General features: G+C 44.4%; 1 protein-coding gene across 1 annotated transcript in view; it reads left to right on the top strand.

The window, feature by feature from the left end:
• Nucleotides 1-15,778, top strand: part of LOC105422703 (protein bric-a-brac 1) — a 368,722-nt gene that overhangs the window by 71,442 nt on the left and 281,502 nt on the right. The gene's annotated exons all lie outside the window — the stretch shown is intronic.

Here is a 15,778-nt window from a genome sequence, read left to right as displayed (position 1 = left end):
TTCAATACGTTAGATTTGAGTTACTTTGCGCAGATAGAATTTTAATTTCAATTCTTCGCTTTTTAAAAAAATATAAGAAAACGATACCTGTCGCGATAAGTCAGTCAATATTTAAAAAAAAGGTGAAATAAATTTATCACGATCATGTAAATAAATTACATAAAATCCTGTATACGCTATTGTCTTTATTTAATTTGTTGTCCATCTTTGAAAAAATTCTTCAGTGGCGCAGTGGTCCGAAGGAGTCTCCGAAAGACGCCAAAGGTACGCTCGTACCGGCAAAGTCCGGTTCGATCGCCTTCCGATATGAGCATTCTCGAGATTAGGATGCGGTAAGACAATCCACCGGATAATCATGGTCGGGGGCTGGATGTCGCGCCCGGCGTGGCGTGGTGTAGTGGTCGTCGTCGGGTTAGTCCCCGACGACCGCGCGATGCGCGTTATATGGAGGTTTAGACCAGCGGACCGAGCTAACTGTAATCAGAGTTGCGGCGTTGTAGTAGCGCGTTTCAGTCGCGTCGGACAGGACGGGAGGAATCCTTGGCGCTGCTGGATCGACCTGGAACGTCTCCACCACCTATCTATCTACCGACCTACCTACCGGCCAACGTTCGGGAGGATCGTTGCGTGTCCCTGGATGCACGTGCTCGGGGTCACGGCTGTTCCCGGCCGATACTCGTCCTGGATGGTCCTTAATCCTCTTAAGTGCCGTGTGGCGCGACTAAATATCAATCACAGTTTATATCAACCCCCCCCCCCCGCTTCTCTCCGGGAACTCAGAGGAGCTGTTCGGCGTTTGACGGGACCGCGAGGGGAGAGAACAACGATCGATCGTAGGAAGAAGTTGATCGGTAGATTCGGCCTTTTCAGCCAGTCGCATGATCGTATTTTTGTTTGTTTTATTTGTCGAAATTATATGTTTCGTGGTTTTCGTGTTGTCAGCGTAGACATTGCTAAAAAAATTGTAAAATTAAAAAAAAATAATAAAAATCACTTTATAAACTTTTATACCGTCTTGTGTGAAAGTTTTAATAAAAAGATATTGTCTTAAGCATACAACAACTCGTCGTTAAACTTTCGCACGAGATGTAATATAATATATTATTTATTTGCAATTTTATATTTCATTTCTTGCCTTGAACTTTAGTACAAAAGAAATTCTATTTTTTTCGGTTTTAAAAAAATATTAAAAAGATGGGAGGTTTCGAGCTTTCAGACCTGCTTTTCTTAGAATGCTTCTATTATTTATGGACCCTTTGTTAAAGTAAACTCTGACGTCTTTGATGGCCATATTCTGTGATAATATATTCCATTATGACGCTCATTCGTTAAGGATGATTCATGACTTGCACGCGCGATCGATCGCGTTGTTTGCCGAGAGAAAAAGCAGCACAGGTAACAGCCTGTATTTATAGGGCGATGCGATCAGTCGCGCTATCGCGTAGATCCATTTAAATACATTTAGGAGATTGCAAAAATGGACTATTGCAACGTCGATGAGTAGTAACTACTTATATTTATAGAGCCGTATCGTCGTCGCGTGGATACATTCGGGGTACATTTAGAAGATTGCAGAAATGAAGTTTCGCGCGAGTCGACCGACGTATAATTACGCGTTCAATTACGCGCGGCCGACGATAAATACGGGCAACGCGGCTATACATAAAAGAGTTTGCGAAACTTAAGCTCGAATTAATCGAAAGACCTCTTCGGGGCAGTAACGCTAAGCCACATTTCACCCGGCGGACCTGCCGGAGGATGAGGCGGGGGGGAAGGGGGAGGCGAGAAAGATCGAGATCTTTCGTAATGACAAAGAGTTAAAAGTCGTTGTAAAATTAAATTTCATTCTGTTAAATACGCTTATCTCGCGACGCGGCGCTCTGTATCTTTTGCTATTATATCGATCTTTTCGGTCGGGGATCGATCGCGGGAGGAATCTTTTCTCGCCGGTGACAGATGCCTCTCCCACGGGATGTCTCTCTCTCTCTCTCTCTCTCTCTCTCTCTCTCTCTCTCTCTCTCTCTCTCTCTTCCTAACGCCATTAGACGCTCGTGAAAATAGCGGCGCGATACGAATAGCGTGCGCCTCGCGCACTTCGGCACTCTATTCGCGAATACTGGCCCGGAATAATTCCGGGGTAGCGCGAGGACTCTTTCGTCGAGCGTGGAATATTTAATGGGCGATGACGAGCGCCGTAAATAATTGATCGCATTAAGATTGCATCGGGTCTATAGTTGAGAGCCGCGGCACGTGACGCATCGCGTTCGCGTGCACGTGTAACGCCCGTGTGTGTATACGCGTGAGCGGTTGCATGTTTTTGCACGTATGTGTCCGGTTATCAAAGAAAAAGAAAATAAGGCGAATAACGTGGGATAAAGCGTTGCGGGTTACGATCGGGAATAAGCGCTCGCGATCGTAAGCTTTCGAGCTTTCTGGAGGCGAGCGGCGCGCCTCGCCCCTCCCTCCTCCTCCCCCCCGCCCCTCGAGACGCGGGGATGACAGCCGCTGAATAATACAGCGGACTCGCGTCGAGGTTAGATATTCTTACGATCACCGCGAACCCTTCCCTTCCGCCGATACACGGCTAAATCGTCAATTATTCAGACCACAGCTTGAGCATTTTCCCCGTTTCCGATCGCGCACAAGTATATGAAGTCCGCCTCGGCCGGACATTGTTAACGGCATACGTAACCGCTTTCGAGTCTCTTGCTCGAGAGAGAGAGAGAGAGAGAGAGAGAAAGCGTGGATCGTTCTCTCCACTCGAAGGGATTTTCAGTAATAACGCTGAGCCACTCGGATCGAATTTTACAGCTCTGAGCAGCTGAATATCGCGATGAATCCTTGATGAGATTTAACATCCTCCTCTCGAATCTACATCTTGACTTATTATCTTATAAACTTTTTCGATTTTTAATGTGGTCATAAATGTGTAAAGAATATTATATCGATGCCACGGCCGAATCTATGGATAAATGAAAGCCAAGAATCGATCGTGCGGTTTTTTTTTTTTTTTTTTTTTTTTTTTTTAATAATTTATAGGATTAGTCTTTGTGCTTCTCTTCACGAACTAATCTCTGCATATTCTTATGAATCTACAACCCCATAAATTATTCCTGCAGATTTACTGTTGTCTGTTTCACAACTTTCACTATACCTATTCTATACCCCTATCCTTTTTCAAATGTTGGGTGCCGCACTTAAAAGTTTCTCTTGCGTTGAAGCAAACCACTTCTACCGAGTTGCAATAGTCGAGCTGCAATATTCCAGGACAATTCGGGATATTCGGGCGATATTGTGCCCAGATACGTTGCCTTCTACGACAATTAACGATATTTAACGATTAATGCGAAACATGACGGCTTCGCCTGTCGCGCGGAAAAAAGATCTCTTTAATTACACGGGATGAGTAGAAAAAATTTTTTGCCCGGAAAAACTATAACCGGCTGCCAATAAAACATCTGTCCGAAATTGCTCGCAGTAATAAACGTTTCGGGAAACTTTTTCATATTTCTGTATTTCACGATATTTCCGATATTTCGTTATAGATACACTAATCTTGGACAACAATCAATTCGGAGCTTTTCGTCCCGCTGTCGTCCCGGTTGGAGCAATCGAATTGGTTCCAGTTCCAGCTTCATCCTCGATCTCCATCCTTCGCGATGCCGGTTCCAACTTCATCCTCGATCTTCATCTTCGCGCTCATTCCTCCTCCCCCACGTTTCGCCCCCTTCCGCTCCCTCCGCGGGAGCGGGTTAACGAGATCGTGGGACATTTTAAAAGGAGCACCGCTGCCGGGGGAGAGGTGCTTCCCCTTTAATTATTCAGGCGCAATTAACACGTCAATAGGTCCGTTGTACCTGGCTGCCGTCTTCCGCCAAATATGTACGTTCGTGAGATGGCACGGCCAAGCTTCCGCTCTCTCAAACATCTCTCTCTGTATTCATTTATAAGCTGTCTTTTTTTTTTCCGTCTCTCTTCAGCCTCTCTTTCCTTCACAGTGGAGACACGGAGGAGAGTCGTTTCCTCTTTCTCTCTCTCTCTCTCTCTCTCTCTCTCTTTCTCTTCGTCCCTCCTCGCTTCCCTTCGCTTTACACACTTTGTGTCCATCTCATTTTTATTTTACTCTCTTTACTCTCTTACTGCGAGCGTCTGGTATGAAATCTTTAGTCGCGTTGCCTATGGATTATGTTATTTCGTGCTGGGTCAATGCTTTCTTTCAAACGGTACGTTCGTGCACCGTAAGATGATAGAAGATCTCAAGCAAAACGTCCACGAATAGTATAGAAATATATGCCTTTTGTCTTTCTCTCTCTCTCTCTCTCTCTTCCTCTTTATCTGATTTTCTTATATTTTATTAAAGTCATAAATATTCATTCCTCTTTATTAATTATTTCCTGTTTATCTTGTAATCTTTGCGGGTCAGTTTTTCATATCATGTATATGATTCTCACAACTCATTTTTATTTATTTCTTATTTTTATCTTTTTCTTTTTTTTCCTTTTACTATTGCGTGTACTCGTATTTTTTTTTCCGTGTCTTCAATCTCCGAACACAGACAGATTGCCTTGCAGTATTACTTTTTCTCCAAACGCAGAGAGCGTCCCATTGTTACCGTAATGATTTTCGTGTGGCAACGACGCTTTTAACGTAAGCTTCTGGAATATTGATGATTAATTATTTTCATGTAGTCGTATCAGCGCGCTCCATGACTTTGGTGATTATACACTTCGAATTATCGCCGCCGAGTTAATTATAATCCGCGGATCCGCGCTCGCACGGATTAAACGCATTTCGACGTGGCAAACATAGATCGCTTACATCATTAACGTTCTCGATATCATTACGGGGCTCTACTTATAGAACTCTCCTCGCCGGAGTTTACCGCGACGTTTTACGCGGCAGCGCAACAGACACCTTTAAGTATTAAGCTATTCAAATATTGATGACCGATTGTTTCTTCGGAGCTCTCGTTGCCTCTCGCCAAGATGCCAATAACTCACCATCTGACGCATCCCTGGCCCAAAACTTATTCTAGAATCCGAACTGAATTACTTCGCAGTTAAATGGAGTCGCAATTAAATTCCTAGCACTTGGAGAAATGTAGCGAGAGTATTCACAGGAAAGCGTTGCAACAGCAACACACAATCACGTACAATAACGGCATAAGATCTTTTGGCGCCACGCGGTGCTAGATAGGCGTAAAACGACGCATCGAATTTTCATTTTCGTTCTTCTCTTCCTCCTTCAGATATTTATGGAGATTTGTGTCCGTAGAATTGCCCGTGAATAATTTCTCCCTCGGATGCTTTCTTCCTAAAAAGGATGAGAGAACGAGCGGGTCCGCCGGGCAAAGCCGGCGTTTGATGCCGTCCAAGAAGATCCTTGCCCGCTTGCTTTATTGCTCGCGACCGGTCACGCGTTCGCATAAATAATGCAGAAAAGGGGTTGCGGAATAAACTCATATGAGCGCGCCGAGTTTTCATCGTTCTTCGATCGCGCCGCGTCCCGTACAACAAAAAGTCCCGAGTCGATAACAATTTAATTCTTTTTTAACTCGCGCACGAAAAGCGGCGCGACGAAAGAGTCGCCGTGCCGTAAAAGTGTGTGCATGTGTGTGTGTGTGTGTGTGTGTGTGTGTGTGTGTGTGTGTGTGTGTGTGTGTGTGTGTGTGTGTGTGTGTGTGTGCAGCTGCGGATAGTTTTAACAACTTATGGGCTCGTTGAAGTATTATGTATGCAAGAGCGGCGGTGTCCTGCCGAGAATAGGTATAATGCTGAACGTCGCTCGCTTCCCCCGGCGGACGTATCACGAATGAACGATCGTAAGCGTCTGTATCCCGGAATATATGTCTATCAATTCTTACGAGCGCGCTAGATTAATACGAGCGCGTCATTTGACGAAATCCGATTGGCTCTAAAAAATTCAACCTCTAGTCTAGAATCTCTCCGCCGTGGGTGGCGCGAGAGTAACTTATTAATGACTTTCACCATGATCTTCGCCACTTTATTCTCAGATTTAATTTTGCAACGCCTACGCTTTGAACGTTGAAGTCTCGGAAGTGGATTTTCGGAAGCGTCGTTCTTCTTTGTAACGTTAACACCTGCACCTGGTTTAATTTTCCTGCCTCGTTATTCCAACGAGGCGTCATCGAAGTCGCGAAGTACTTCTGATCTCTCCCGCGATCTTTCCAAAAACGGAGTGAATTTATAGCGCGATCGATCGCGCGATACGAGCAACTAATTTCTTGGTCCGGGAACGGGATCCGAAAAGGATCTGTTCAGAGGCGCCATAAAGGTGGTACTCACTATCGACAACCTTGTCTTGCGGCCCTATAGGTACAGTTCCATGTATACAGGTACATATAGTATATACAGGGTGACGCCCGAACGAGAGAGAACGGCGGCGGGGCGGCAGGGGCGAGCAGGAGGGATGAAATGCGGGGTCGCAAGTCGGTATTGTCGTCGGTTACAAATCAAATACCCGATATCATTGTTCGGTACAAACCAACCCATCCACTCGCCCCCTTTCTCCCGCTCTCTCCCGCGCCGCACCGCGTCCCCTTCTGCAACGTTAACCTCGTGCACAACCTGCACGCTCCGCACCGACTACGACTAATAACTATTGCCAGCGTGTGCGACCGTGTGCGTGAATGTTGTACGAGCACAATAGCCACGACGACGACGACGATGACGACGACGACGGCGATGACGACGACGACGACGACGGCGATGACGACGACGACGACGACGACGACGATGGCGACGACGACGATGATGATGATGACGACGATGACAAAGATGATGATGATGACGACGGTGACGACGACAACTGTAGCTACGGTAGCTGTAATAAGTAGAGAAAATATTTCTGCTACTTGGTACGATGTCTTGTCATCGCAACTGGAACGTGCTGCACCTACTGAGAAAGCATGGTGAACAACCCTTTTAACCTTTTGCCGCTTCGCTGTAAAGCACTGTTTATACAGGATGTTCGAGAATTACAATACCCTTGTCTACTGGGAATTACAAATGCCAGTTTAGGAAAAAGAAAAATTTTTCTCTTTATTATCAGTTATAGATATCAATTAAAAAGAATAATAAATTGATAAATTATTATGTCTTAAGATAAAATTTATCATTATCATTATTCGCTTTTAAAAGTGTATAACTTTTAAATCATTAAGAAATGATACATTTTATTAAATGAATCAAGCTTGATGTAATTTTCATAAAGAAATAGAGATGAAATAATTTGTAGAAATTCTTAATGTAAAGCTCGCTTCAAAAGGTATGAAGAATTTGTTACTTATATACTAAATTTCTATCTTTACTAATTTTCACATCCATTTTTATGTTAGATCCGTTTTCTGTCTTTCAATTAATCTTGCGGAGATAGATCCTATTTTATGTGGGTCCGATTATATTTGTGCGGGTGTTTTCATCAGCCGCAAAATCGGATTGGTTTTGTCGTATCAAGGGACGAGATCGCTTTGCTCAGGTCTCCAGGTCGTCTTCGATACCGAATTCGCCGTTATGGATTGAAGCGGATGCGTGTGGTATATCTTTCGGAGATAGAGAGAAAGAGAGAATGAGAACGTTCTTGAGATTTTCTGATTGCGCGAATCCCCTCTGTCGGTAGCGTGGGAATGTGACCATTTAAATTAGTTACACTATCGAACGGCGAAATATAGGTTGTTGCAAGCGTCTTGCACTTTCTCCTGGCTACGTGTACAATTGCTCTTTGCCAACCTCGCATTTACTTTCAGTGCTCGAATACCATTTTGTTACTACTGCAAATCTCAAGAGAGTCTGTCTTCGGACCGGAAAAGGAATTTATTCGAATCGCGATCCTCTGTCGTGATTCGATCTCGTTGTCTCGATTAAGATTGGCAAACTTCTTATTCTTATCCGCTAATCGCGAGCTCGACAGAGACGTGTACACTTCGATGCTTGATACGTAGCTTTGATCATCGTCATCGTCGCGGAGGGGATTAGGTAGAGAGAATACCGTCGGCATTTAGAAGATATCCGAGCGCCACTCCGGAACGAGATGCTGCAAGAAGGGTAAAGCAAGCAGCGCGCTCCGAATCGTCGCGAGTATCGCGCTTGCACGTGGCATACTCGTTTCGTCGTGTGTAGCACGACCACAGTAATTAATCAGCGGGTTAATTACGGCTCAGTCGACGAGTCTATTCCTACATCGGCAAGGACTCAAAATATTCACGCGGATGGCTTTCCTAGTCGCGTTAGGCAAGTTACGGGGGACGGGGGCCGGGGGACGGCGGGGGATGAGAGAACAGGGGGAGTGAGGAACACGAGAGAGAGGAGAGACACGACCAGAAGCACCGGATGGACGAGGGGGATGCGACCGAGGGGGTGCCGGCGCGCGGGGGGGAGAGGGCTGGGGGGAGGGTGGCAGAGAGACTCGGCTAGGCACCGCCACCCTGGAGCGGGCGATTAATGATTCAGGGGCAGAATTTCGCGATGCTGAAATATTAAGCGTATAACCCTCTCGTTCTCCACTACTCCTCTCTGTCCCCCTCCGCTCTTCTCTATCTCCCCGCTCTCCTCCGTACAGCCGCTGTCCCTTTCTCCCCGTCATCCCCTCGGCGCTTCCTTCGCACCCTCTCTTTCTCTCGCACGCGGTAGGATACTTCTGTACCTCCCGCATTTCCCCGTTCTCCTCGTTCTCTCTCAAACACACACACTCTGTCTCTCTCTCTCTCTCTCTCTCTCTCTCTCTCTCTCTCTCTCTCTCTCTTTCGCGCGCGCGCGCGCGCGCACATGCTGTCTCGCGTCCTCGCGTCTGTCTCGCGATATACGCACGGTCCTTTCGGGTTGTGCAAGCATGTACACGCGTACTGGGTGATCTAAAAGCAACGACGAAACAACTCCTGGAGTCGAATTGCGAGGAGCTGCAATTGTTTCGATGCATGGAGAGACTTTCGGATTATTTTAACGGACTAACTCCTAAGTACTCGCTATAAGTACGGCTGTGTAATTGAAGATGAATGTTTTAGGAGCATTTTTATTTGAGGATTAAATACCGAGGAAACAGAAAATTAAGAAGATCTCAACGAAACGAAAAACGAAATGTCGCGATCGTCGCTTCTTCTATTAATGATTCACAAACAAGTCTATTCCAAATGCGATCTACGGGCATTATTATTTAAGTGAATGAATGAATGAACGAGGTATGCACTTTGAGCACATCCTGTAAACACGGTCGTAGGTCAGCCGTCTGTGCCTGTCGTTGTCGTCATTGTTCGCCGTGATGGACTCGATATATCAAACGAAAGAAGTTGTACTTGTCTGGAAATAGGAATAAAATATAAATGAACTGCGAAATAGAGCCTTCTCGTTCATTTAATTCCAAATGTGCTCCACACGACGGGACTTTAATTTTTTTCTAAAAAAAAAAAAAAAAAAAAAAAAAAATAAAAAAGAGAGAACACACGGAAAAGAAACGTTGGCGGGATTAGAAGGGAATAAGGTGTCTGTCTTCGGGGTTTTTTTTTCTCAAGGAAATGTAGACTTTGAATAATGTAAAGGAGATCGCTCCGGGACACTCGGTATACACTCGGCTGTTCGTGCACGCGTTCGTTCGCTCGCGCACGCTTAGCCACGCGGCGGTAGCATCATCAATATTTCTCTTTGCTCATTGTTCTTGTACAATGCGAGCGCAAGGCCGCTGCCGTCTCTGTAATGTCGGGGGAGTGCCAGCGTCGCCGGAGCAGGTAGCGATTACCGTGGAAATGGCTAATTTTAAGCCACCTCTCGCGGGAGAGACACGCGTGGCGCGAGACGGGGCGATCGATCGATCGCTCGCTCGCCGCTCGCCGTGCGACGAAATAAAGACCCGATAGGATTTGAAACTTCCTAAAGAGCCTGGGAGAGAAAGACTCGCGAGGTTTCTTTGGACGTCCCTTCTGCACGACGAATGAAAATACCGAGTGGTAATATGGAGAACTCTCTGCATTGGCAACCATTTTGCTCGTTTCAAGCGAGCCAATTGAGAGAACAATTTTGCTAGCAAATTTAAAAATTTTGATTATAGATATAGGTTTTGAAAATTATTTTATTTTCGATCAAAATTATTAGAAAGCTTAAACATAATAATAATATTGCGCGTGTGTATTTATAACAGATTTTTTTTTTTAGAGAACCATTTAAGAAAAATGGCATTTCCGACAAAACAAGTACTTCTTATATAAAATAAGAAAAAAGAAAAGATTTAATTCATTTAAATTAGAGGAAACCGCAGACATAATAAATGATTTTTATTTCGTACGGAGGGAACAGTTTTGCTCGTAAATCTAAAAAAGTTTGACTGGAGATCTGAAAATAATTTTGTTGAACTATCAATCAAATTTATTATGTAGAACGCTTAAAAATGATAATAATTTTGCAAAAATATTTGAGCTTCTAACAATCAATTTGAACGTCATACATAATAGTTTTAAAGTTCCAATAAAATTATTTTCATATCTGTATCTAGTCAAACTTTTAGATTTGCCTGTTAAAATGTTTTTCCCGTGTATTTATAAAAAATTTTTTTGCAGAAGCATTTGAGAAAAATTGCATTTCCGGGAGAATGTAGCTTTTCTTATATAAATTAAGAGAAGACGAAAGATTTTCGTTTAAATTACAGAAAATGATTTTTGTTTCGTTTACGAAGAGAATACTTTTGCTGTCGAATCTAAAAATTTGGCCAGATATAGATCTGAAAATAATTTTGTTAAAATTATTTTGGAAAATACCTAATAAATGTGATAATAATGTAACAATTTTTGGTCTTCTAGCAACCAATTTGAACGTCAGACATAATAATTTTGAGGATCAACCAAAATTATTTTCAGATCTATTATTTTCTGTATCTAGCCAAATTTTTAGACTTGCCGGCAAAAGTGTTCTTTCCGTGTAGGAGACAGCGGTATTGTTCGCAGGTAAAACGGGGTATAGGATTCTTGTGATTTTACATGATGTAAATTGTTGCCAGTTTTATAACGGTGTCTGCAGAATATATAACTGTTTTGCGCTATATCGTAATTTCAAGTTTATTCTCTCTAGTTTCGCTCGAAGTTCGAGATTAACGAGAGTTGTCGTCGAAAACTTCGCTTCAAAGATATCGCGCGGATATCGCGCTCGAGAAGTAAAGGGCAGCCGTTTAGAGTACGTTTACGGCGGAGTTGATGCGCGATCGTGGACGGCCATTACGGGAGGGGAAAAAGATTTTCTGGCGCGTTCGTCGGCGCCGTGCGTGCTGTTACAGGTGGAAAACGGTTACAGGTAGAAAATCCGAGCGCGTTGATACTTCGCGCTTTTATTCCATCGTGCGCCACGCGCTCGCACGCGCGCGTCCATTTTTTTCATCTCATATTTTTTCATAACTCGCCCCGAGAGTGCGTTGTCGGGACGAGAAAGTACTGTCGACCCCTTTCGAGCCGTTCGAGCCTTTCGAGCCCTCGTCGCGTTCGATAACGAGGATCAGTTGAAAAATCTTATTCTCGGGATCGTCATCGTTCAACCGGCATCGCGATCATCGATCATTCATGAAAAAATTCGGCTCTTCTTATACGGAACCTGCCGACGACTGTTCGACCGGGTCGAAATTTTTCCGTGCCGGTAACGGTGGAGGGCGTTAGTATACTGTTTGCAGTTAAACAATATTACGTAGTAAAATTTATAGCTCTACCCCCGGCTCGGCTTCGCGCGCCCTTACAATGCGCTTCGCTCGCCCTACGCTCGCAGGGGTGAAAGTATCAACGATATGAGAAATGCGGGCGTTATGGCCAGTGCCACCCTCGTTGTCGTTCGTCGCCCTCGCAATGATCCATGGCTTGGATACTGTCCTGTAAATATTTCTTCTTTTTTTTTTTTTTTTTCCTCAAAACGCCTGACACTGTGATTCGCGAAGAAAATCACTAGAATTGTCGTTATCTTAATTATTCGAGATGAGAAACGACGTTTTTTTCCTTCGGAAATTGAACAGAGAGAAAAATCTGCAGGATCGCAGGAGGCAGAAAAGACGGCAGTTGTTATAGACGTAACATCGGTATTTTGTAAATATGCCGACATAAACCATGTTACGGTAACATCAAGCATGATATTACATATTTGCTGTTCGAGTAACAGCAACTAAAGTTGTTGCGACGGTAAATATAAGTCGTACCTATGTGTTCGCGCTCTTACAACGGTATACGTCCTGTATTTTTGTTGCAGAGTATATAGCATCATTCTGCTGTTCCGGCAACTAATAAGTTTCCGTTTATGGAAAGAAATTCTAATATAGATTTGTATATAGATACGTATTGTAGAGAATATTGTGGATATTATCCCCACGACAGCCATTTTCCACGGCAACGAGCATGAACTTTTTACGGAATCATCCGATTTTTATTATCATGTAATAAATCATGATGGAATTTATAAATCCGCATTGATCTTAATAAATAAATTATATATCGAGTTTCCCGAGAACTTTAGTTTTTTATATTCCATGTTTTATTATTCCCACGGCATTTGATACTCCTAATTTGTGTGCTCGCATAATTGGAGCTACGCGAATAATTTGTAGGAAAACGCGCGGAAAGCGTGCGACACAAAACTGCAAAACGATTAACATTCACACAATCCGCGCGTTACGTAATAACGGTCACGTGCTAAAAGAACGGAAAGAAAAAGTCGCGGCTAGACATGCGGAAAAATAACGCACGCGGCTGGCCGTGTCGTGTTTATACGTTCCGCGGCCCGTAAAGGACGGGCGATATTCCTTCATCAGAAAGCCTCGCGGGCGTCGTTATTCGTCCGCATATATCCGACTCATTCGCCGTTCGGCATCGCCACCGTTACCCCCGTTTTTTACGCTTCTAATATCGCGCATACAGTTTTACACCCCGCCCGATCCGGCAAGGGGACGCGGTCAGGGGAGCGGGTATGGGGCAGTCGGTTTTGAGCGGGGGCTGAAATCGAGTTAGAGACTACTCTGCATTCTTTACGACGAATTCACAGTACGCCGGTAAATCTGTATATCGAGAAAAGCGAATTTTCCGGATTTATGTTTCTAACGAGAGCGATCCATTCGCGCCTTATTTTATTTTCGGTATTATTGCTATAATTATTATTACTAGCATTACATATCGAAAACAAAATTTTCGTTAATTTTCATTATCATCGCTCACATTTTCGGACAAAGTGTGGCGTGATGTGGAGAGATATATTTGATGAATAGAAATTTTGTTTTTCTTCGAAATGGAAATAATCCTATCGAAATTTGATTGAAATTATCTCTTAGCCAACTCTTAAGACATCAATATTAAATAACGCTTGTCGATTACTATTTGATTACATTAAATTATCCACATTTTCACGAAATCTTAGAAAATATACTCCAGTCTTATTCAAGAAATTCCACGGATTTATTTAAAAGGGGGAGAGAGAGAGAGAGGGGGAAAAGCGAGGAAGAGATGCAGTCGTTGGAAGTGGATTTTTAGACGTGTGGCCGACCTCTCTAACGTAACGCTCGCTATTACCAAAATTCAAGCTAATAGCCAGTTAAGGGAGTCCGGCCAGTGGGGCTCGTAAGGGTCGGACTCGGGACCGTCTCTCTTTGTAGCCTTAATTCAATTAAGACCGCCATCTTTCCCGACCGGCACCGTCGACGTCGCGCTCATAACTCCGTTATCGAGGCACGACTGCCCAAATTCGATCGTCGATATCGTCTTGTTGGTCTTCGGGTCCCGGCAGACGGCAAAATCGCGTCGACGCTGAATAATCGTCTACTCTTTGTATCCCCAATTACGCCGCCACGTGCCGCCGCGGGAAAAGAAAGGGTGGAGAAATTCTTTGGGGTGCGGCTTGCGAGATTGTTGTTAATACGACTAATAACGTACTGGGCCACTTTCGCTGAATAGGCTGGATTCCAGAGTAAATAGCGAAGGGAAAACCGGCGCGATTTTACTAGAGATAGAGCGATTACTAGAGCAGTATATATTTAAATAGTTGACAAAGATATCACTCGTTTAAGATTGCTACTATTCTTTACAGGCTGTACGTAAATATTTTAATACGGTTTCTATTTCACGGTCATCTCTATCTCTTATGTCTATTTTAATTACTTCTCAAACTTTGAAAAGACGTTTGTGATTCTTCCTTATTTCAAAAGTAGTTAAAGTAGTAATTTAGAGATAACATATATCTCCTTGTGCTATCTTGAGATAAAATATTCATTATTATGATTAAAAAAAAGTCGCTCATGTAGCTTGTCTTTTATCCCACGAGTTTCCGCTGTTAGTTTTATTTTATTTTATCGAATCACAAATTATAAGATTGCTGTGAGTATATGTAATAATAACTTAATAATTAAAGATTTTATATACATGCTCGAGCTCTTGAGAAACGTATCTCGGACTCGGGATAAAATATCACTCATTCGTCAACTCACGGCGCTAATTTATTATGGCTATTTCCGAGAAGAATGCCGCGAGTAATCGACCTATGTAACGCGGTGTACCAAGACTCATTTAGAAGATACTACGGTTAGAGCGCACGTTTCTACTCGCGTTCGTCGTTCGCCGCTATCAGGACAGTCGTTATTGTGTGCGCAGGTGCAACAAGATCCTTACACTTAAATGTGCGAAAGACGAGAAATTCAAAAACGCCGTCCGTGTCTGTACAAGTCTCTTGACGCCGCTGTCGCCAGCGTTCGTTGAACTCACTTACGCCAGCTATAAAAGAATAAATCTACCTAACTTTTTTTATAGCGCTCGCGAGCTAAATGATACACGGTTTATGCATCTCTATATATCTTTATAAAGGAATAGAATCGAATGTCCATTCGACATCGTTCGTTTCGATTTCGATTTTTCATTTTCGAGACAGAGAGAATTTACAAGATGCAAAATCAGTTTCTCATCTATTATGAATTCCGTTTGCCGAGTCGACCATGTTGAAAATTGTCAACAATCTTTCATAAACAAGCAGTTTTTATTTATTTTGAAAAAGTTCTGTATGTATGATAAATCAATAATTAGGTTGTCTCTATCGATTGAGCTTTTAAAAAGTGTCTTTTCTCGTTACCCACTCGTTTAAATCTCACCGTTCATAGTAGATACAACCTACTTTCGTAGGGTACAGGTCGCACGATTCTTTCTTAGAATGCATTGATTCCTACGCGATACCTGCAGAAAGAGAGAGCACCGTCCCCGTCATCGTCGTCGTCGTCGTCGACGTCGACGTCGTCGCCGCTGCCGTCGTTGCTCTCCACCTCCGCTCAGCGATACTAGTATAACGACAGAACAACCACCACCACCACCTCCGCCATCAGCAAGCGCGGCCTCCTCTCATCATCATCAGCGGATCGCCGTTTCGGGAGGCCGATCGGTGGGCCTCGCCGGGGCCGATGCCGCGAGAGAGAGAATTCTCTCCTTCTCGGACGACGAACAAAGCGAGACGCGTGGTCTCGCGGGAGTCCGCGAGAGTGAGAGAGGCGGTTATGAGGCGGTCTCCGGGGGCGGCGCCTGTCGGCGCGTCCGATCGGAAGGCGAGCCGCGCGATTGGCCGGCACTACCGCGGTGCGAGGGGAACGTGAGGACGCGTGAGGTACGGCGGTGGGCGCCTCCACCCGCGCGGCGCGCAACATTGCCGTCTCCTTGCCGCGGTATACGTCTCTCTCTCTCTCCTGCCGCCACCGCTGCCGCCGCCGCTGCTGCTGCCGCCGTTGCCGCCACCGCCGCCGCCGCCGCCGCCGCCGCCGCCGTCGTCACTGCCGTTACCGCCGT

Source organism: Pogonomyrmex barbatus, unplaced genomic scaffold (assembly GCF_055798465.1).
Source record: "Pogonomyrmex barbatus isolate J1 unplaced genomic scaffold, ASM5579846v1 scaffold11, whole genome shotgun sequence".
Classification (NCBI taxonomy): Eukaryota; Metazoa; Arthropoda; class Insecta; order Hymenoptera; family Formicidae; genus Pogonomyrmex; species Pogonomyrmex barbatus.
The sequence above is the reverse complement of the archived record's forward strand: the minus strand, read 5'-3'. Positions and strand labels throughout refer to the sequence as shown.